A 22,244-nucleotide genomic window follows, 5' to 3' on the forward strand; every position below is an offset into this window, starting at 1 on the left:
TCGGGCCCTAGTGACAAGCATTAAGCATAACAAGTTGCAACAATATCATAAAAGTACCATCTACGGACACTAGGCACTATGCCCTAACAATCTTATGCTATTACATGACCAATCTCATCCAATCCCTACCATCCCCTTCGGCCTACAGCGGGGTAATTACTCACACATGGATGGGGGAAACATGGCTGGTTGATGGAGAGGCGTTGGCGGTGATGGCGGCGATGATCTCCTCCAATTCCCCGTCCCGGCGGAGTGCCAGAACGGAGACTTCTGGCTCCCGAGACGGAGTTTCGTGATGTGGAGGCGTTCTGGAGGGTTTCTGGCGACTTCAACTTCTCCCCGTGCGTTTTTAGGTCGAGGCCGATAAATAGTCCGAAGGAGGGCGTCGGATGCCAGCCGAGGGGGCCACACCATAGGGCCGCGCGGCCCCCTAGGCCGCGCCGCCTTATGGTGTGGGGCCCTCGGGCCTCCACTTGAATTGTCCTTCTCGGCTCCGTCGCATTCTCGGGAAAATAGGGTCTTTCGTCAAAATCCCGAGGTTTTTCCCGAAAGTTGGATTTCTGCACAAAAACGAGACACTGAATCGCTTCTGACGAAAACAGCGTTAGTCCGTGTTAGTTGCATCCAAAATACAAATATTAGAGGTAAAACAATAGCAAAAGTGTTCGGGAAAGTAGATACGTTTTGGACGTATCATTCAGCGGCTCACCAGGAGGACGCATGGCTTGACGGCGAGGTCCGTGGCGGTCGGGTTCGCCGGAATCGACAGCTCCGGCCGTCGGAGAAGATGAGCTCGACGGCGAGGCTACAGCTCTCCCCGGCCCGATTCCTTTTGCACAGAGAGCATATCGATGACAGCGGAGACGATGGTGATAGCGGCGAGGTCCGGGGATGCTCCGAACGGCGACGATTGGAGATGGCCGGGCGGGCTAAGGTTTCAATTTGGGCAAAAATTAACGGAAATGGGGAAGAACTTGGGCCAGTGCTCGTCGTGGAGCTTTTATAGAATGCAGGAACGAGCCTCGTCACGACGCCGATGCAGGAGAGGGCGCCAGCGACCAGGAGAATCGAAGCACGGCTTCGTGGCCGGCCGAGCATGCGAGAGGAAGGGGATGAGGACGAGCTCCTCCCGTTATTTTTTATCGAAGGGGTATTTGGGTCTGCTAGGTGGGTCGGTTCTGGGCTGCTGCCGGGCTGCCTTGCTTGGGCTTCGCGGCCGAGTGAGTCCGGGTAAGCTTCTCTTTCTTCTCTTATTTCTTTTCTCGTTTTTCTGTTATTTTTATTTTCTGTTTTTTGTGTTTCTTTTCAATTTGAATCTGATTTGAATTCAAATTGTATTTGCAGGTTTCTGATTGTGTTATTTCCATGAAGATGTAATAACTATTTCACCACTATTTCATTTGAAACAAGTATTTTGTATTGGATTATAATGCATAGTTGTGGCTTGTTCCTAATAGCAAATAGGCATGATTTTCAATTTCTCATTTATAATTTTCCTCTTCTTTGTGGAATCCATTCTGTTAAAGTTGTTTGAAAATTGATAATCTGTTCATAACAGAAATATTACCAAGTCTTGGTAATGCTCTTAATCACATAGCTAGCTCTATGATTTGAGAATGTTGTCATATGCCTATTATTTTATGTGCCCATTTAATTACTAAAGAGTTGAGTCTTAGGTTAAATCTATTCCATGTTTTCTACTAGTATTATATTAATTCTATCTTAAATGCCCTAAGGTGAACATTATTCTTATCATAGGTTGGTTTTGATTTATGAGGATAAGTGGTTGGTACTACACATGAGTTTAATTATAGGGCTTAACACTAAGTGTTTCTTAATTGAAGCATAAGATTTTAATTAGTGAGAAACTCTAGAGTTCTAATTATATTCACCTAATGATGCCTGGTTGAACTTATATGTGAACTAGGTCTATAGTTGTGGTTCCCCAATGATGCAGCAACTAAGGTTGTAAATATAACACTAGGTTATAGATATGGGGTGTCACCATATTACATGAGCTAGGGTTTATCTCCCCTAACCATGATAAGATGGTTACTTGCTTAATCTTTCATGTGCTTCTCTAATTACTAAGGATTTGATAATTGGTTTTATCTTTCACCAATTAACTTCTATTGTTGACCTCAATTTATCATTGAAGTAACTATATTGATTATAGTTCTTTTTATAATTAACTTTGGTCATATGAATGGATGATTTCATGTGGTGAATGATATCTACTTATCCTATTAGGATTTATCTTATCCTCACATATCTCAAGAGCATGATCATTATTAAACATGATCAACTTGTTCTTAATATCTCTACCTCAAGTTCTTAGGGTTTATGATCATCACTTAATTTATAATGATCAAGGTTTGGCTTCCTAAGGTACCTCTCATTAAATAGGTTTCTCACTTCCATGATCAAGCATTGTCTTGATCAATTAATGTATAGCACTTCTATTTTACTTTCTAGGATAGAACTTCTATGGTTGCCTCATTAGTTTATATCCCAGGAGAATGCCTGAGATATTCTGCTAAGGTTCTACTCAAACAATGATGATATGGTCATCTGGGTATAAGAATAGTTCTCTCCCTCAAATCCAAGTGTTGCCTCAACTATCTTGAGTGTAACTCCATAACTTGAGTTCTCTCATATAGGAATGGTTTATTCTAGGGTTTATGGTGTACTCCTAATATTTATTTAGGTTGCTGAGCTAAAGATTCAATTGTCTATCTTAGTTGGATTATTCCACTCCTTATTTCACTAAGTCATGGATATAGTCTTATTCCGCTTGGTATTTGGTTATCTCACCACTCCAAGGTGAAATGGTTTACAACCCAATACTTTAGTTCAAAGATTGTCCTTTATTCATTAATAGGTAAAGCTAGAATTGATATGAATGGGCTCTCTCACTTGGGAAGGACTTCAATACTAACTTAGGGTTATTCTCCAAGGATAATTATGTGGTCACCAATATCTATGGTTAACATAAATGGGTTCTCTCTCTAGGGAAGGTCTTGAATAATATCCTAGGGTTTCTCTTAAAGATGATGGTTTGAATATATGGATGTATACCCAAGGTTCAGTTCAAGGTTTATAATTGATCCTCTAATAAGTAATATAGAACTCTCACTTCTCTAGGTTTGATGTATAATAATTTGGAATGTAGAAGAATATATACTTCTTGAGTGGATCTCCTTGTGATAATTCCAATGTTGAAGTGGAATGAGTACCATGAGGTTTCATGGTAGGATCATGGATAGTTTTAAGACATGGAGAAGATAGTCAAGAATGGTTTCTCCATTTTATTGTTACTTGGTTTGTAATTGAATTGGTGTTCATATGCTATGACAAGGATTACCCTATTATAATCTTTTATAAGATCAAGCAATTGATCATTGAGTCATATGTTCTTGTGTTGGTTTTAATTCCACTTGATCTAACCCCTTAGATCAAAACATCTCTACCCAAAACAAGGTTTTATCAAAGGTCACATTGAGGTTTATAGCACTTGACTTGATGAGCTACTTCAGTTCCACCAAGGTCAAGTGAAACTTCAGTTACTGTGACTGTTTTACTTTTAAGCACGAAAATTCCCCGAATTTTCTATGCATGAATGCAATGCACACATCAGTTTCCTCTATTTTTGTAACCCCAATACCTGGGATATTACAGCCACTCACCTAACTGTCTTCTTCCCTTTTCACACCCCCATTATCCCTTATTATTTGTCCATTTTATCAAAAAAAAACCTAGCATATAAATTATTTAGTGATACAAGGGTTTATAAAAGAGAGTACTTTTTGGAGACAGCCTGGCCAAGCAACTTAAGGTCACTTGCGAAGCACCTGATCATGCTTCATATATCAGCAAATAAACTAAGGGAAGCTAACAGAGGAGTTTCAGGCTTGTATACATGCACGCTTAAAGCTAGAGTTATAAGTAGACAAATAACCACTAGAATTGAATAGCCTACATGGACAGAACCTTTGCCGAAATCAATGCACATGCTTGAAAGTTTCAATCAACTACAGAAGCACATGAAAAAGATATATGCACCATTTGTGGAGGATGAGCAGCTAAGTCAATCACCTAATTAGCTATCTTCTTCCCTTTTCACATCCCATTATGCTTTATTATTTATCCATTTTATCCAAAAGAAATCCCTAGACAAAATTATTCACTTTATTCAGTGATATGAGGGTTTATAAAAGAGAACAGTTTTTGGATACAGCCAGGCCAAGAAGGTTAGTTAAGGTAACTTGCAATTCACCTGATCATGTTACATACATCTGCAAATAAATTTAGCAATCTAACAGAGAAGTTTCAGGCTTGTATACATGCGCGCATAGGGAGAAATAAGTAGACAAATAACCACTAAAATTGAATTGCCTCCATACACAAAACCCTTGTCGAAAACGATGTTCATGCACCATGCATGCATGATGAGCAGCTAGCGTACCGCACGTCCCTTTGCCACAAATTAAGCACCTGTCATTGTTAATCTGCTGGCATTGGCAAGCACAACTTGTCTCTGCCTTAAAGAGGCAACGAGATCACCCATAAGAAGGCTAGTTAAGCGGCCCTCGCAAATGATATGCAGCTGTCAGCATTAACTAAAGTTTTAGCAGGTGACAATCAATCCAGCCGCCCAGGATCGTTCGGACAAACAAGCTGGGCTGGACCTGGTTTGGCTAGCTAGCCGCTGCTTCTCTGATTCAGACGTGTCACTGCTAAGTGTCAGCGTGTGGGTGTCCCTTCACGTAGCCTCGAGTAGTTTTCAGCCATCACGTACATGTCACTTGTTCGAGGAGCTAGTTGAGCAACAGAATACAGAACAGCTGGAAACTTCTGGCGATGAGGAGCGGGAGGCAGAAGAAACAACCAGGTGATTAGTCGTTTGCTGCGCTAGTTTCTTCGGTTGGCCTGTCAGTAGCAGCATGGATTTATAAACTTGGCCTTGGATTTATGCAAACGCAGGGATGTCTGTCGTGACTATCATTGTGAACGTACAAAAATAGACTAGCAGGTGGTGTCGTGAGGAGAGCAACTGCTCAACATATTTTTTTCAGAGAGATGAGAAATTTGCCGGCATCTAGCTTCGGATGGTGCTTATCCCAAAATATTGGTATAAACTGGTCAACTTTCTGGCTTAAACTGGTCAATTCTCGAATTTCGCTCCCTTCCTTGAGGCATCGTTCAGGAGCCCCTTCACCATACATGTTGGTTATGTGTATTCTTGTAGTTGGCATTGTCTTGTTCTTGATATCAGCTAGGCGATGCACAATCCTAGGACCGGCGTGTATGTTGGAGCGGCACCTCCGGTTTTCCGCATCTCCCATAGTTTCGACGGAAAAAGTAACAACAAAATATATAGATATGACAAACGCACTCAGGTATACGGGAACTCTGTATTTTATTTCTCATTGTATTGAATACAAAGTACATGTTACATGCTCTTATAGGAGTTTGCCTATTTTGTCTTCCGCGAAAATGTTTAAGGAGATCTGACTGAAGAGATTGCGTGTAGTCCGCTGATTCCCGGCGCTTTTGCTGACTGAAGAGATTGCGTGTAGTCCGCTGATTCCCGGCGCTTTTGCAAAGCCACCGGTTAATTACATCCGCAGGATCAAGCCTACGGAATACCTCCGATTAAGCTGTGTCATGGTCGTCGTCGTTGAAATAATCATTATGAGAAGGGGTGCCTTTGTTAAGGCGAAACACAGTCATGTATGCTATCGCGACGTGCTTAGTTGAGAGTGAGATTTATTTGATGAAGAGGGTGACTTTCAGAGATGAGAAATTTGCCGGCATCTAGCTTCTGATGGTGCTTATCCCAAAATATTGATATCCTTATAAACTGGTCAACTCTCTGGCTTAGACTGGTCAATTCTCGAATGTCGCTCCCTTCCTTGAGGCATCGTTCAGGAGCCCTTTCACCATCCATTTTTTTTTCTGAACACAAAGCGGGGTCAAGGACCCCAGGGGAGCATTTTCATTGAATTACATGTGGCAGGTACATTTTGTAGCTAAGCCCTTTGTCATCCCTTGTCCTAATAAACCAACAATCTGAAGTAAGGGCCTCGCACTTTACAGATAACACCCTGGAAAAACATAAGAAAAAGCATTCAAGGACAGTGTCTCTGCCACCCGTCGCCGGCGAGCTCCAGGCGTCTCCGCCGAGCTCATAGAGCTGCATGCTCGAATACTCCACACCGGCGAGAAGATTCCGCCGCTGGCAACCACCAGGAGGCCGGGGACGCACCACTTGGCCTTCTGGAAGCGTTGAGCACCAGCGGGAGAATCGGAGGGCCTCCGATCTGGAGGATGATTGTCACGCCCCGAGACCGGGCCTGGACGAGACAGCCGCCGCGCGCCTATAAACCGAGAGGCTTATACTCGCGCAAGGCTAAAAATGCAGGCAATAACCAGCACAGTGGATCCCGAGAAGCTCAAATACACCAAATTATATATTTATTTTACATTTACACCAGATTTACAACTAGATTCTCTAGCGCTTCCCACCCGCTGGTCCAGCCTAATCTCTGATGACGAACTCTTCTGCTGCGCAACTCTGATAAAAACATTGGGGAGCTGGGGTGAGTACGACAAGTCATACTCAGCAAACCGATTACACACAGACATATAAATTGTAAAATTGAAATGATTTTCTAAAAACAAAAGGTGATTAATATAATTAGCCAATTTAAAAAGCATGGTGCCACACATGAAAGTAAGTTTCCCTGCCCGGGAATCACAGGGGTGAAATTCACACTTTTACACTCTGCAGAGGGGTACTCCGACACCGACAGCCTCAACTAGCACCACACAGGCGCTAGAAGAGCAGAGCCCTTTAGCCCACTAGAACCCGGACACCTGAACCTACTGATGTCGATCGCTCCTACGGATCCATCATCGACACGTTCCACAACAGGGCCGTCCCTAGCGGAGAACTCAGTCAGTCCCATACCTGAACTGTGACCGGTACAATATGTTTACCTTCGTAGTACCAAGTTTTCTCTTATAAAACAATGTATATTCATTATGATCACTTTCTCTCAATACTCGGGTGATGCCCGGATCGTACCGGTGGCTCCAGCGGATCCATCACCGTATACCGACATCGGCACATTAGTCCACAAGTATTTCAATCAAATAATCCCATATCTCTACTAAGTAATATATCCGACAATTTAGCAGCAAAACGTGTTCTACAAAATATATGAGAGGGTATAAAGCAGCTTGCCTGAATCATCACATCTGATGATATATATTCTCCAACGGAAACATAGAAACATAACCGAACGGCATACTGGTATCTTCATGCACTCTCGCATCGGTTCTACTCTATATATATTTCAGCAGCATCTCTCTTGGTATTTCATCGGCGTCTCTCCTCTCACCAGTGTAAGCTCTCTTGACTCTATGTATCTATTTCTTTCTCTCATAGACTGGCTGAATCGACGTTGTGTGAGACAGTGCTTAGTGTGCAACAAGGGCAGCTATTTATAGTAGACAACACGTCGGTTCACTAAGTAAAATATCTAGCTACCACTTTGCCGACTGGATGGAAAAGATCTAGGTGCTGCTGAGTCAAAGGTCTACGTGTAGATCACCCATAGGGTCATGGCCATGCACCAGTCCACGCAATATTCGGCCGTTGTCAACTTGCTCCAGAAACAAGCCACGCTGGCTCCAACTTCATAAACAAATGAGTGCATGTCCTACTTCTAATTTGCTCATGCATGGCCGACATGCATGTGACAAAGCTTCACCTGGATTATTTCTCTTTTCCTCAAGTATAACGTATATACTACTAGCTTGCTCCAACGAATACATGTACGCATAAGTCAAGTTCTAATTTAATTCTTGCATGAACATTTTAACCTTCAATTTAAACACTAGATATTTGCCAAAATAGATAATTAGCAGCAAATTGTCATTAAACATAAATTAATTAATTACTTAAGATTTTGGGTTGTCACAATGATGATGGGCCACCATGCTGGCCAAGGATCATGGCGACAAAATCGTTCGCCATGCATGTGTTGTGCTCGAAGGAGAGATGCTGCTCCAGGATGCCCCTCCGGCGATCTTCGAAGAACGGCACCGACGAAGATCTCATCTTCGTTTCCACCTCCATGGTGGCGATGAAGAGGAGGATCCAGGTCAGATCCGTCCAGATCGAGGGAGAAGCGGATGAACTTTATTGATGGGGGTGAGGAAGCGCCGCCGCCCTCCGCATCTGGCTCCTCCCGACGGAGCGCCGCGGGCAGCAGCCACACCACCAGCAGCCACCGGGAGCAGCTCGAGCTCCACCGTGGCCATGCCCCCAAGGGCATAACGCCAGACTCCACTTGGTTAAAACAGGTAAGAACCCTAGATCTAAACCTACAGCTACACCTATCTACTCCGGCGCCCTTTCCTGACCAGCTCCGGCCGGCTATTCCGGCGGAGGAGGCCCTGGAGCGGCCCGGCCACCGACGGCTGACTCTCAAACCCTGTAGCAGCTAGAGAGAGGGGGAGGGGGAAATGAGGGTCCTCACCATCCATGTTGGTTATGTGTATTCTTGTAGTTGGCGTTGTCTTGTTCTTGATATCAGCTAGGCGATGCACAATCCTAGGACCGGCGTGTATGTTGGAGCGGCACCTCCGGTTTTCCACATCTCCCATATTGTGTTGAGGTGTTTAGGTGTCGCCCTTGATTGCCCTGGCAACTTGGTCTTCGACTCATGTGAGGTAAAATACACCGATCATGGGAAGTTGGGATGGGTTGGTCATGGGCTGCACAACGACGGTCGTGCTCCCATTCTAGACCAATTATACTTCCTCTATTCTATATTAATTATCGTTAATTTAATATAAATGTATATAAAATCAGTGAAAACAAATACATAACAGGAAGAATACTAGTTAGCCCGTCAAATCTATTTGCAAGTGGCTCTGCCATTTGAGTTACATTTCCCAAATGTGCCTTCTTCCTTTACCCGTGGTCACTGGCCAACGCCGACTTCAATTGCACAAACTCAGGGACGGAGACAGGGGGACGCGGGGGGGGGGGGGCTGCGCCCCCCTATGCTCATGATTTTCCTTGAACACAAGACATGTCGGCTCCTTATTTGTGTGATTTTAGCTAGTTCTGCATCTCTTATACTAAGATTGCCCCTTATACTTCATTCCTGGCTCCATCCCTGCACAAACTGCAATTGGATGCTCTTTGCAAGTTAATTAAGGCGTCGGCTCCGTTGGCTCAACAGTTGTGACCAGTACCTCCTTGGGACTCATGGGCAAACAACAATTGGATTTTTCAGTTGAGATGTCTCCAGTTGAATGAACAACAACACTCGAATGATCAGAACTCAACATTGTTGTCGATAGTGGAAGATCCCTAACACCAAAGTGTGCTTCAACATCGTCGATGAACTCAACCAAAGTACCAACAACTTGACGCAATCTATATGCATCAAACCACTCCTTGGCTTTACCATCCATGTACATCTTGACAACAGTGGTTCAGAAGGGTTTACATATGTTGAACTTTGAACTTTGTGAAGAACTCGATGCATTTCTCTCGCTAGAGGCCTGGATTTGTACCATTAAAGCGAGGGAAGGAGTTTTTGCGCGTATTGTTGGTGTTGAAAGCACGAGCACCATCAACTAAACCTTCTCATGGGCCGGTGAGTACATGACTCGAACAGTCTGCAGGCGTGTTCGTGGCACACACACCTGCACCCTGGAGCATTCCGTTCTCAGCAACAGTCAACCTCGTAGAAGGCATATGGATCGTGCCACTGGTCGGGAACATGACTGCGTCAAGGGTGTTTGATGCGCGCAGTCGACACGTCCGTTGGGAACCCCAAGAGGAAGGTGTGATGCGTACAGTAGCAAGTTTTTCCTCAGAAAGAAACCAAGGTTTATCGAACCAGGAGGAGTCAAGAAGCACGTCAAAGGTTGGTGGCGGCGGGATGTAGTGCGGCGCAACACCAGGGATTCCGGCGCCAACGTGGAACCTGCACAACACAACCAAAGTACTTTGCCCCAACGTAACAGTGAGGTTGTCAATCTCACCGGCTTGTCTGTAACAAAGGATTAGATGTATAGTGTGGATGATGATTGTTTGCGTAAAACAAGTAGAACAAGTATTGCAAGAGATTGTATTCGATGTAAAGGAATGGACCGGGGTCCACAGTTCACTAGAGGTGTCTCTCCCATAAGATAAATAGCATGTTGGGTGAACAAATTACGGTTGGGAAATTGACAAATAGAGAGGGCATGACCATGCACATACATGATATGATGAGTATAGTGAGATTTAATTGGGCATTACGACAAAGTACATAGACCGCTATCCAAGCATGCATCTATGCCTAAAAAGTCCACCTTCGGGTTATCATCCGAACCCCTTCCAAGTATTAAGTTGCAAACAACGGACAATTGCATTAAGTATGGTGCGTAATATAATCAATAACTACATCCTCGGACATAGCATCAATGTTTTATCCCTAGTGGCAACAAGCACATCCACAACCTTAGAACTTTCCGTCACCGTCCCGCATTTAATGGAGGCATGAACCCACTATCGAGCATAAATACTCCCTCTTGGAGTTAAGAGTAAAAACTTGGCCGAGCCTCTACTAATAACGGAGAGCATGCAAGATCATAAACAACACATCGGTAATAGATTGATAATCAACATAACATAGTATTCTCTATCCATCGGATCCCAACAAACACAACATATAGCATTACAAATAGATGATCTTGATCATGTTAGGTAGCTCACAAGATCCGACAATGAAGCACATAAGGAGAAGACGGCCATCTAGCTACTGCTATGGACCCATAGTCCAGGGGTGAACTACTCACTCATCACTCCGGAGGCGACCATGGCGGTGAAGAATCCTCCGGGAGATGATTCCCCTCTCCGGCAGGGTGCCGGAGGCGATCTCCTGAATCCCCCGAGATGGGATTGGCGGCGGCGGCGTCTCTGGAAGGTTTTCCATATCGTGGCTCTCGGTACTGGGTGTTTCGCGACGGAGGCTTTAAGTAGGCGGAAGGGCAAGTCAGGGGGCCACACGAGGGCCCCACACAACAGGCCGGCGCGGCCAAGGCCCAGGCCGCGCCGCCCTAGTGTGGCGCCACCTCGTGGCCCCACTTCGTAAGTCCTCCGGTCTTCCGGAAGCTTCGTGGAAAATAGGCCCCCGGGCGTTGATTTCGTCCAATTCCGAGAATATTTCCTTACTAGGATTTCCGAAACCAAAAACAGCAGAAACAAAGAATCGGCTCTTCGGCATCTCGTTAATAGGTTAGTGCCGGAAAATGCATAAATATGACATAAAGTATGCATAAAACATGTAGATATCATCAATAATGTGGCATGGAACATAAGAAATTATCGATACGTCGGAGACGTATCAAGCATCCCCAAGCTTAGTTCTGCTCGTCCCGAGCAGGTAAAACGATAACAAAGATAATTTCTGAAGTGATATGCCATCATAACCTTGATCATACTATTTGTAAACATATGTAGTGGATGCAGCGATCAAAACAATGGTAATGACATGAGTAAACAAGTGAATCATATAGCAAAGACTTTTCATGAATAGTACTTCAAGACAAGTATTAATAAGTCTTGCATAAGAGTTAACTCATAAAGCAATAAATCAAAGTAAAGGCATTGAAGCAACACAAAGGAAGATTAAGTTTCAGCGGTTGCTTTCAACTTGTAACATGTATATCTCATGGATAATAGTCAACATAGAGTAATATAACAAGTACAATATGCAAGTATGTAGGAATCAATGCACAGCTCACACAAGTGTTTGCTTCGAGGTGGAGAGATAGGTGAACCGACTCAACATAAAAGTAAAAGAATGGTCCTTCAAAGAGGAAAGCATCGATTGCTATATTTGTGCTAGAGCTTTTATTTTGAAAACATGAAACAATTTTGTCAACGGTAGTAATAAAGCATATGAGTTATGTACATTATATCCTACAAGTTGCAAGTCTCATGCATAGTATACTAATAGTGCCCGCACCTTGTCCTAATTAACTTGGACTACCGGATCTTTGCAATGCACATGTTTTGACCAAGTGTCACAATGGGGTACCTCCATGCCGCCTGTACAAAGGTCTAAGGAGAAAGCTCGCATTTTGGATTTCTCGCTTTTGATTATTCTCAACTTAGACATCCATACCGGGACAACATGGACAACGAGATAATGGACTCCTCTTTAATGCATAAGCATGTGGCAACAATTATTATTCTCATATGAGATTGAGGATATATGTCCAAGACTGAAACTTCCACCATGAATCATGGCTTTAGTTAGCGGCCCAAAGTTCTTCTCTAACAATATGCATGCTCCAACCATGAAGGTGGTAGATCTCTCTTGCTTCGCACAAGACGGACATGCATAGCAACTCACATGATATTCAACAAGGAATAGTTGATGGCGTCCCCGTAAGCATGGTTATCGCACAACAAGCAACTTAATAAGAGATAAAGTGCATAAGTACATATTCAATACCTCAATAGTTTTTAAGCTATTTGTCCCATGAGCTATATATTGCAAAGGTGAATGATGGAATTTTAAAGGTAGCACTCAAGCAATTTACTTTGGAATGGCGGATAAATACCATGTAGTAGGTAGGTATGGTGGACACAAATGGCATAGTGGTTGGCTCAAGTATTTTGGATGCATGAGAAGTATTCCCTCTCGATACAAGGTTTAGGCTAGCAAGGTTATTTGAAACAAACACAAGGATGAACGGTACAGCAAAACTCACATAAAAGACATATGGTAAACATTATAAGACTCCATACCGTCTTCCTTGTTGTTCAAAACTCAATACTAGATGTTATCTAGACTCTAGAGAAACCAAATATGCAAACCAAATTAGCAAGCTCTAAGTATTTCTTCATTAATGGGTGCAAAGTATATGATGCAAGAGCTTAAACATGAGCACAACAATTGCCAAGTATCAAATTATCCAAGACATTTTAGAGTTACTACATGTAGCATTTTCCAATTCCAACCATATAACAATTTAACGAAGAAGAAACTTCGCCATGAATACTATGAGTAGAGCCTAAGGACATATTTGTCCATATGCTACAGCGGAGCGTGTCTCTCTCCCATAAAGTGAATGCTAGGATCCATTTTATTCAAACAAAACAAAAAACAAAAACAAACCGACGCTCCAAGCAAAGTACATAAGATGTGACGGAATAAAAATATAGTTTCGGGGAGGAACCTGATAATGTTGTCGATGAAGAAGGGGATGCCTTGGGCATCCCCAAGCTTAGACGCTTGAGTCTTCTTAAAATATGCAGGGGTGAACCACCGGGGCATCCCCAAGCTTAGAGCTTTCACTCTCCTTAATCATATTGCATCATACTCCTCTCTTGATCCTTGAAAACTTCCTCCACACCAAACTCGAAACAACTCATTAGAGGGTTAGTGCATAATAAAAATTAACATGTTCGGAGGTGACACAATCATTCTTAACACTTCCGGACATTGCATAAAGCTACTCGGACATTAGTGGATCAAAGAAATTCATCCAACATAGCAAAAGAGGCAATGCGAAATAAAAGACAGAATCTGTCAAAACAGAACAGTCCGTAAAGATGGATTTTATTAGGCCACCAGACTTGCTCAAACGAAAATGCTCAAATTGAATGAAAGTTGCGTACATATCTGAGGATCATGTTTTGTTGTGCCAAGTAAAGTCTTTGATAGAAAAGTAAGTACTAGATTTGGATTACTGCGCAGATCCAGATTTCTTTGCTGTCACGAATCTGGGTCTATCTCCCTGTAGGTAGCTCAGAACTACAGTAGTAAACAACTTCCAAGACACAAATATAAAACAAAAATACTGGAGTAAAAACATGGGTTGTCTCCCATAAGCGCTTTTCTTTAACGCCTTTCAGCTAGGCGCAGAAAGTGTATCTCAAGTAACATCAAGAGACGAAGCATCAACATCATAACCAGGGGTGTTGGGAGTTTTCTCAACCATGCATTGTATATTATCTATGTAAGTTTCAGAGGCTCCCTTTTCATTAGTCTTAGGCTTGCTATTCTCATCAAACAAATTTTCAGGAACAAGCCAAGCATAATTATTTTCTAGAGCTTCATGTATTGCTAGGAGCTTACATGGTATTGGCGCTTTAATTTCCCCATCATCATTAGCATTATTAGTGTATTTTAGTCTATACATATCCATTTTTTCAAGTGTTCTTTTAAAGTCGGTATAAAACCCAAGCCTCTTATGCTTAATAAAAACTTTTCTAGCTTCTATATTTATATCTTCAAATTCTCGCACTAAGACTTTTAGAACAAAATCTCTCTTTTCTCCCCGCTCCATATCAGAAAGTGTAAGAAACATGTGTTGTATCATGGGGTTGAGACTAATAAATCTAGCTTCCATCATGCGTACCAAACAAACAGAGGCATCTTCATAAGTAGGGACAGCTTTTGCAAGTGGTATATCTTTAAGATCTTCATGCATACTAATATGGGTGAAAAATTCTTCTATATTATCTCTTCCAATTATAGACCCTTGTCCCACCGGTATGTTCTTTGCGGTAAAATTAAAAGGAAACATGATGAAATAAGTAAAGTGAATGTAAGTAACTAATTTTTTTGTGTTTTTGATATAGCAAACAAGACAGTAAATAAAGTAAAGCTAGCAACTAATTTTTTTGTGTTTTGATATAAGTGCAGCAAACAAAGTAGTAAATAAAATAAAGCAAGACAAAAACAAAGTAAAGAGATTGAGAAGTGGAGACTCCCCTTGCAGCGTGTCTTGATCTCACCGGCAACGGCGCCAGAAAAAGAGCTTGATGGCGTGTATTTCACACGTTCGTTGGGCAACCCCAAGAGGAAGGTATGATGCGCACAAGCAGCAAGTTTTCCCTCGTAAAGAAACCAAGGTTTATCGAACCAGGAGGAGCCAAGAAGCACGTTGAAGGTTGATGGCGGCGGGATGTAGTGCGGCGCAACACCGTAGATTCCGGCGCCAACGTGGAACCCGCACAACACAACCAAAGTACTTTGCCCCAACGAAACAGATGAGGTTGTCAATCTCACCGGCTTGCCGTAACAAAGGATTAACCGTATTGTGTGGAAGATGATTGTTTGCAGAGAAAATAGTAAAAACAAGTATTGCAAGCAGATTTGTATTTCAAGATTAAAGAATGGACCGGGGTCCACAGCTCACTAGAGGTGTCTCTCCCATAAGATAAAAGCATGTTGGGTGAACAAATTACAGTCGGGCAATTGACAAATAGAGAGGGCATAATAATGCACATACATGACATGATAAGTATAGTGAGATTTAATTGGGCATTACGACAAAGTACATAGACCGCCATCCAACCGCATCTATGCCTAAAAAGTCCACCTTCAGGTTATCATCCGAACCCCTCCAAGCATTAAGTTGCAAAGCAACAGACAATTGCATTAAGTATGGTGCGTAATGTAATCAACAACTACATCCTCGGACATAGCGCCAATGTTTTATCCCTAGTGGCAACAAGACAACACAACCTTAGAACTTTCCGTCACTCGTCCTGTGTCAATGCAGTGCATGAACCCACTATCGAGCATAAGTACTCCCTCTTGGAGTTAAAAGCAAAAACTTGGCCAGAGCCTCTACTAGTAACGGAGAGCATGCAAGATCATAAACAACACATATGTAATAACTTGATAATTAACATGACAAGTTATTCTCTATCCATCGGATCCCGACAAACACAACATAGAGTATTACAGATAGATGATCTTGATCATGTTAGGAAGCTCACAAGATCCAACAATGAAGCACAATGAGGAGAAGACAACCATCTAGCTACTGCTATGGACCCATAGTCCAGGGGTGAACTACTCACTCATCACTCCGGAGGCGACCATGGCGGTGTAGAGTCCTCCGGGAGATGAATCCCCTCTCCGGCAGTGGTGCCGGAGGAGATCTCCGGAATCCCCCGAGATGGGATCGGCGGCGGCGGCGTCTCGAGCAAGATTTTCCGTATCGTGGTTTTTCGCATCGTGGGTTTCGCGACGGAGGCTTTAAGTAGGCGGAAGGGCAGCAGTCGGGGCCCGACGAGGGCCCACACCATAGGCGGCGCGGGCCCCTCCTTGGCCGCGCCGCCATGTGGTGTCGCCACCTCGTGGCCCCACTTCGTATGCTCTTCGGTCTTCCGGAAGCTCCGTGGAAAAATAGGCCCCCGGGTCTTCGTTTCGTCCAATTCCGAGAATATTTCGTTACTAGGATTTCGAAACCAAAAACAGCAGAAAACGGAACCGGCACTTCGGCATCTTGTTAATAGGTTAGTTCCAGAAAATGCACGAATATGACATAAAGTGTGCATAAAACATGTAGGTATCATCAATAATATGGCATAGAACATAAGAAATTATCGATACGTCGGAGACGTATCAGCGTCTCTGGAAGGTTTTCCGTATCGTGGCTCTCGGTACTGGGGGTTTCGCGACGGAGGCTTTAAGTAGACGGAAGGGCAAGTCAGGGGGCCACACGAGGGCCCCACACAACAGGCCCGCGCCGCGCCGCCCTAGTGTGGCGCCACCTCGTGGCCCCACTTCGTAAGTCCTCCGGTCTTCTGGAAGCTTCGTGGAAAAATAGGCCCCTGAGCGTTGATTTCGTCCAATTCCGAGAATATTTCCTTACTAGGATTTCGAAACCAAAAACAGCAGAAACAAGAATCGGCTCTTCGGCATCTCGTTAATAGGTTAGTGCCGGAAAATGCATAAATATGACATAAAGTATGCATAAAACATGTAGATATCATCAATAATGTGGCATGAAACATAAGAAATTATCGATACGTTGGAGACATATCAGTGTTGCCAACATTGACATCGGAGCATAGTACCGAACACCTTTTTGGCGTGACGGGAGCGAGGGCAACATCCGCGTGTAGTGCACCATCAGCCACGACCAGATGTGTGGAAGTGATAGAGGTTGACGAAGACTTGGACTCCAACTGCTCACGTACAAGTCAAAAGGGTTACAAACATCTCAATGGGGAGTACAAAAAAATTCTGAAGCCCATCATATATTGATCGTGGACTTGGTCACTGCGTGAAAAACGATAGATGGGAATTCCACGATTTAGCCGTCATGTGCGCATTCTAAAATTGGACTTGCATCCACTGGCCTTGTTGGTTTCCTCATCTGCCTCGCACGCTTCTGAGGAAACCACAGAGAACCAGCAACAAGGAAAAGAGACTGAAAGACCACAAGTGCACACTGTTCCCCCTTTTCTCGCATGATCTACACAAAACTGATGCTTCACCCTTCAGGTTCCTAATTTCTTCCTCTGCTCACACGGAGCGCACAACCCTCCATGCCTCCCAGCGCAACTGCGCTGTTCCCAGCTAGCTCCCCATCCCTTTCTCCAATCGTTGTTGCCGCACTAGCTGGCTGAATCCATGCCTATGCGGTCGCCCGGCCTGACTCCACCAATGCCACTCCCTCGACGATGTTCTTCTCAACACCTTGCCGTACCAATGCCACGCCCTCGACGTCGTTAGTTCAAGAAAATATAGTTGTATCGTTCTTCGCACATGGACGTGGAAGTTCTGGCCGTTGTTCTTGAACCTGGAAGTTCTGTGAAGAGCTAGGTTTGAATTTTTGACATCACGGATGTAGATGTACTCTAGTAGAACTTGCACGACCATCATCGATTCTGAATAATAGCACAGTACTGACCATTTGTTATGTGCCTCGTCAACGATGTCTCACATTTATATCCTACAGATTTACATTTGGTTGTGTACAATTTTATCCTTTGGAATGTATTTCGCAAGAAATATTACCTACGCAACAATGGGCTCGCACCATGTTTTCTTGAAAATGATTAAGTATACTTGAGTCAGAGTGGATAACTTTTGTTGCGCTTGTATTACAGTCTCAACTTGTCATACAAAATCACTCCTAAGCCTAATTTTTCTTCCTCCTAAAATTAGATATTATAATATGGTTGGTACCTGTATAGTGATATGCTTACCACATTTTAATACATATAATGCTATATCTTGAAAAGACATGTAAGCTTTTCCTTATTAAATCTTCACAATCACATATATGTAGCCATGGAGAAAATTTTGCAGATTTTCAGGATGTGAACATTTCTTGTTTCTGTTCAGTGTATGGAATGAACGATACAACTATATTTTCTTAAACTAACAAATTATTTCAAAATGTTGAGCACAATATATAGTTCACGAAAAACATCACTAAAAATTTGAACATAAAGACACAAACTGATGGCTCGAATCAGCATAGATAAGAAAACCCAGAAGAGGCGAGCAACAACCTAGTCCTTGATGCCATCCTTGAACCCAGTGCAGTAGGCGAGGTACTTTTGGAGGCTACAACGGCGAGCACAGGGCGCTAGGCCAAAGTTCGGCCCATCCTCTCGGATAAACTCAAACGGTGGATTGACTTTGTTGTTTTCCATTTGGAGCATGGCGACGAACGAGGGAAAGGACCGGTCGCCGAACCCGTTTGCCCCAATGTACATCGCGTTCCTAGCCACGGACGGGAAATTCTCCGTGGAGAGGGAGAGGCACGCAGCCTCCCTAACGAACAAGGCCCGGCCGTGGCCAATGGCCTCCTCCATCTGGACAAGTCTCTTCCCGGCCAGGTTCACCTTCAACACCTCGATCAGTTGCCACGAGTACTAGTGGGGAGAGTAGGGACTGTTCAGCTAAAACAAGCCTGCCAAGTTCTTCCTGCGCTTGATCATCTTCCGCTCGTCTACGTGGAAGTGCGCGAGGCTGCTGTACTTAGGCACCAGGAGCACGCCGCCGCGGTCGTCGTCACCAGGCTGCTGGTGCGTCCCTACAGCAGCCTCGCGCACTTTCACGTAGACGAGCGGAAGATGATCAAGCGCAGGAAGAACTCGGCTGGCCTGTTCTAGCTGAACAGTCCCTACTCTCCCCACCGGTACTCGTGGCAGCTGATCGAGGTGTTGAAGGTGGACCTGGCCGGGAAGAGGCTCGTCTAGATGGAGGAGGCCATCGGCCACAGCCGGGCCTTGTTCGTCAGGGAGGCTGCGTGCCTCTCCCTCTCCACGGAGACTTTCCCGTCGGTGGCTGGGAACGTGGTGTACATTGAGGTGAATGGGTTCGGCGACCGGTCTTTCCCTTGTTCGTCGCTGTGCTCCAAATGGAAAACAACAAAGTCGATCCACCCGTTTGAGTTTATCCGAGAGGATGGGTCGAACTTTGGCCTAGCGCCGTGTAGCCTCCAAGAGTACCTCGTCTGCTGCACTGGGTTCAAGGATGGCATCAAGGACTAGGTTGTTGCTCGCCTCCTTCTGGGTTTTTCTTATCTATGTTGATTCGAGCCAGCAGTTTGTGTCTTTTTTATGTTCACATTTTTAGTGATGTTTTTCGTGAACTATACACTTTGGTCAACATTTTGAAATAATTTCTTAGTTTTTTTAAAAAAATTGTATCATTCATTCCATACACTGAATAGAAACGGTCGACTAGGGCGTATCAGGTGGAAACGTCCACATCCTGAAAATCTGCAAATTTTTCTTCATGGCTACAAATATGTGATTGTGAAGATTTAATAACTTAAAGCTTACATGTCTTTTAAAGATATAGCATTATCTATACTATTATATTAGAGTTGGTGATGATACGTCCACTTTATACTTTGCAATCACCTAGAGCATCTAAAATTTCCGCAGCCAGAATCCACCGTCCGATGCTGTGCCGACCCTCGCTCGCGAAAACCTCTCGGTCCACCCGCCTAGACCCCTCTCTCTCCTACGCCTCCACCCCTCACGATTCAATCACGCCACCGCCTCTGCCACCCACCTCCCCGGCCATCCCAGTCCCTCCCACCTCTCGCCCGACCTAATTCTCAGGGATGTGCAGGGGCATACGCGTCTAGCGGCCAGCTGCCATGCTCGCGGTCGCTCTCATGGCTGTGCCCGCCATAGAGACCAGTCGAGGGCACGGGCAAGAGAAACAAGATCAGGGTACGAGGCGGAGCTTCATGCTTAGCACTGCTGGCCGACGGGGACGACCAAGGCAACACAACGGTGCCGCTCATCAATGGCTGCGTCCGGCGGGATGGGCACGGCTGAGAGGAGCTCTTCGCCACGCCGGATCTGTCCGTCCATGTGTAGGCGCCGCCGTCCTGATCCCCTTGCTAGGTTGTGGAACATGTCCCCTTCTCTCTATAAATTCGTTTTCAATATGGATTGTGAACTGAGTTAGTATTTTCATCTGGTTCTTACTTGTCTCCAGAACTTTCAGGTGAAGAAGAGGAGGACCCTGCATGGGGCGTGCTCCTTTAGGGTATGGACTCGTCTGGCCTGTACTTGAAATCAAGTTGGATAGTAATCACCATGATTATGATTGCATCTCAGAATTTCTTATCTTCATGTGGTGTTGAAAATTTCTGCTGGTTGACAATATCCCAGGCATAACAGGTTGTACATATAATCGAGTATAATGTAAATGATGAAGAATTCAGGACTGTATTATTATCCACAAGTTAAAATGCATGTCTTATACCTCTTTTAATTATGTTGACACTAACACCCCTACCATGTAAATGGTGATGCCTCTTATACAGTGCGATTCTTTCTGTATTATTAGGGAGCTATAACCTATCTTTCCTTTTCTGCTCATGATCAAATGTTAATATTGCCAACTACCGCCGGGTACCCTTTTTTTCTTAACCAATAAGTATGGGAGCCTATTTTCTTCTCTAACCACTGGAATGTATCTTACTTCCAAGTTGACATATGTTGTGGAAAAGGTGCTATACCTTCCCTGTCCCAAATTTGACAAGAGACAGTGAGTCAATGCCTTGTAACACTTAACAGTTTGCTTTTCAGGTTCAGACATTTTTTTACAATACTGAGAGCATTATCTCGTAATAATGTTTTTACATCTTTTCATATCCAGTGACTGAGCAGGTAAATGATGTGCTTTAGGCACTAATATGATACATTATGCTTTAAGCACCAATTAGTCATTAGTTATCATTTGCCACTGAATGTCCATAAGTAGGATTGTGAAGTATGTGCATTGAGCAATGCAACTTTTTGGCGTACATCTTTTCATGAACTTGACTACCAATATGGTGTGCTATATGCAACTCAGGCTATTGCTGCTGGAGATATATGTGCTATATGCCAAGAGAAGATGAATGGCCCCATTCTTTTGCGCTGTAAACATGTCTTCTGCAAAGATTGTGTCTCTAAATGGTAACCACGTGAATTTTGTCTTCTGCCACGTAACTACAAAATTTGGCAATTGATTTCATGATATGAGCATTTAAAATAGTATCTTATATGTTTCCTTACTAGCTCGTGCACATCATACTGCTAGATTTTTTAACACTTGTGGAGGTTGAGTTGAGGTTCCAAAAGTCAAAACATGTATATATCTTTATGTGTAATCACCTCTGATATGCTACCAAACAATCTTGACATGGTATAAATTGCACCCTGTCTTTAGTTAGAATAATAGACAACTTGTTGAATTCATAAGTTGGAATCATCATCTTGCATAGTGCAGCTACAGATTTAGGAGGTAATAGAAGTAGTATATGGACATTGTTGTTTTTACCAATCACTCTTCGTCCAGGAGGTCAGATATCATTATTATCTCCTCAATTTCAAGATTAATTATTTAATTAATAATCAATGTTACAGGATGCCTTTCATGTCTTAATATAATTCAGATGTTTACCTAGCGTATTGCGCATAATTCCCCGGCGCTCCGAGATAACCTGAAGAAGAGAGGTGTAGATATAGAAAATGACAATTGTCTATTTTGTTCGTGTGTAGAGGGGAATGGATTCATTGGTTCGCCTAATGTAAGGCCGCTAAGAATGTGTGTGGGCTTCTGGGATTGGAGGACAACAGAGTACGCCTGGAGGCTGCTGCCACAACTTTGGACACTTTGGATATTATTTGGGAGCTCCACGAACAGAAGCGAGTTCAGATTTTGACATTTTGGTGGCATTAGTGGAATAATCGAAATAGACTGAGAGAGGGTGATCTTGTAATCTTGGCGTTCCATGCAGGGTAGTTTTCCAGAAGATGGAAGAATAAAGCTAAAAGGGATGTTGATAGGTGGAAGCCACCGGGTGAGGGTACCATGAAGTTTAATTCTGGTGCAACGTTCAAACATGCCGAGAGCCATTCTGGATGTGGCATAGTTGTACGTGACCATGAAGGT

At 43.7% G+C, this 22,244-nt stretch overlaps 1 long non-coding RNA gene across 1 annotated transcript; it reads left to right on the forward strand.

The window, feature by feature from the left end:
* The first annotated feature begins 19,935 nt into the window (after positions 1-19,935).
* LOC124658314 lies at positions 19,936-21,265 on the forward strand. Its single transcript, XR_006989120.1, has 3 exons — positions 19,936-20,203; positions 20,298-20,348; positions 21,162-21,265. It is a non-coding gene; the product is annotated as an uncharacterized LOC124658314 (long non-coding RNA).
* The last annotated feature ends 979 nt before the right edge of the window (positions 21,266-22,244 follow it).

The sequence above is a fragment of the Lolium rigidum genome, chromosome 5 (assembly GCF_022539505.1).
Source record: "Lolium rigidum isolate FL_2022 chromosome 5, APGP_CSIRO_Lrig_0.1, whole genome shotgun sequence".
NCBI lineage: Eukaryota > Viridiplantae > Streptophyta > Magnoliopsida > Poales > Poaceae > Lolium > Lolium rigidum.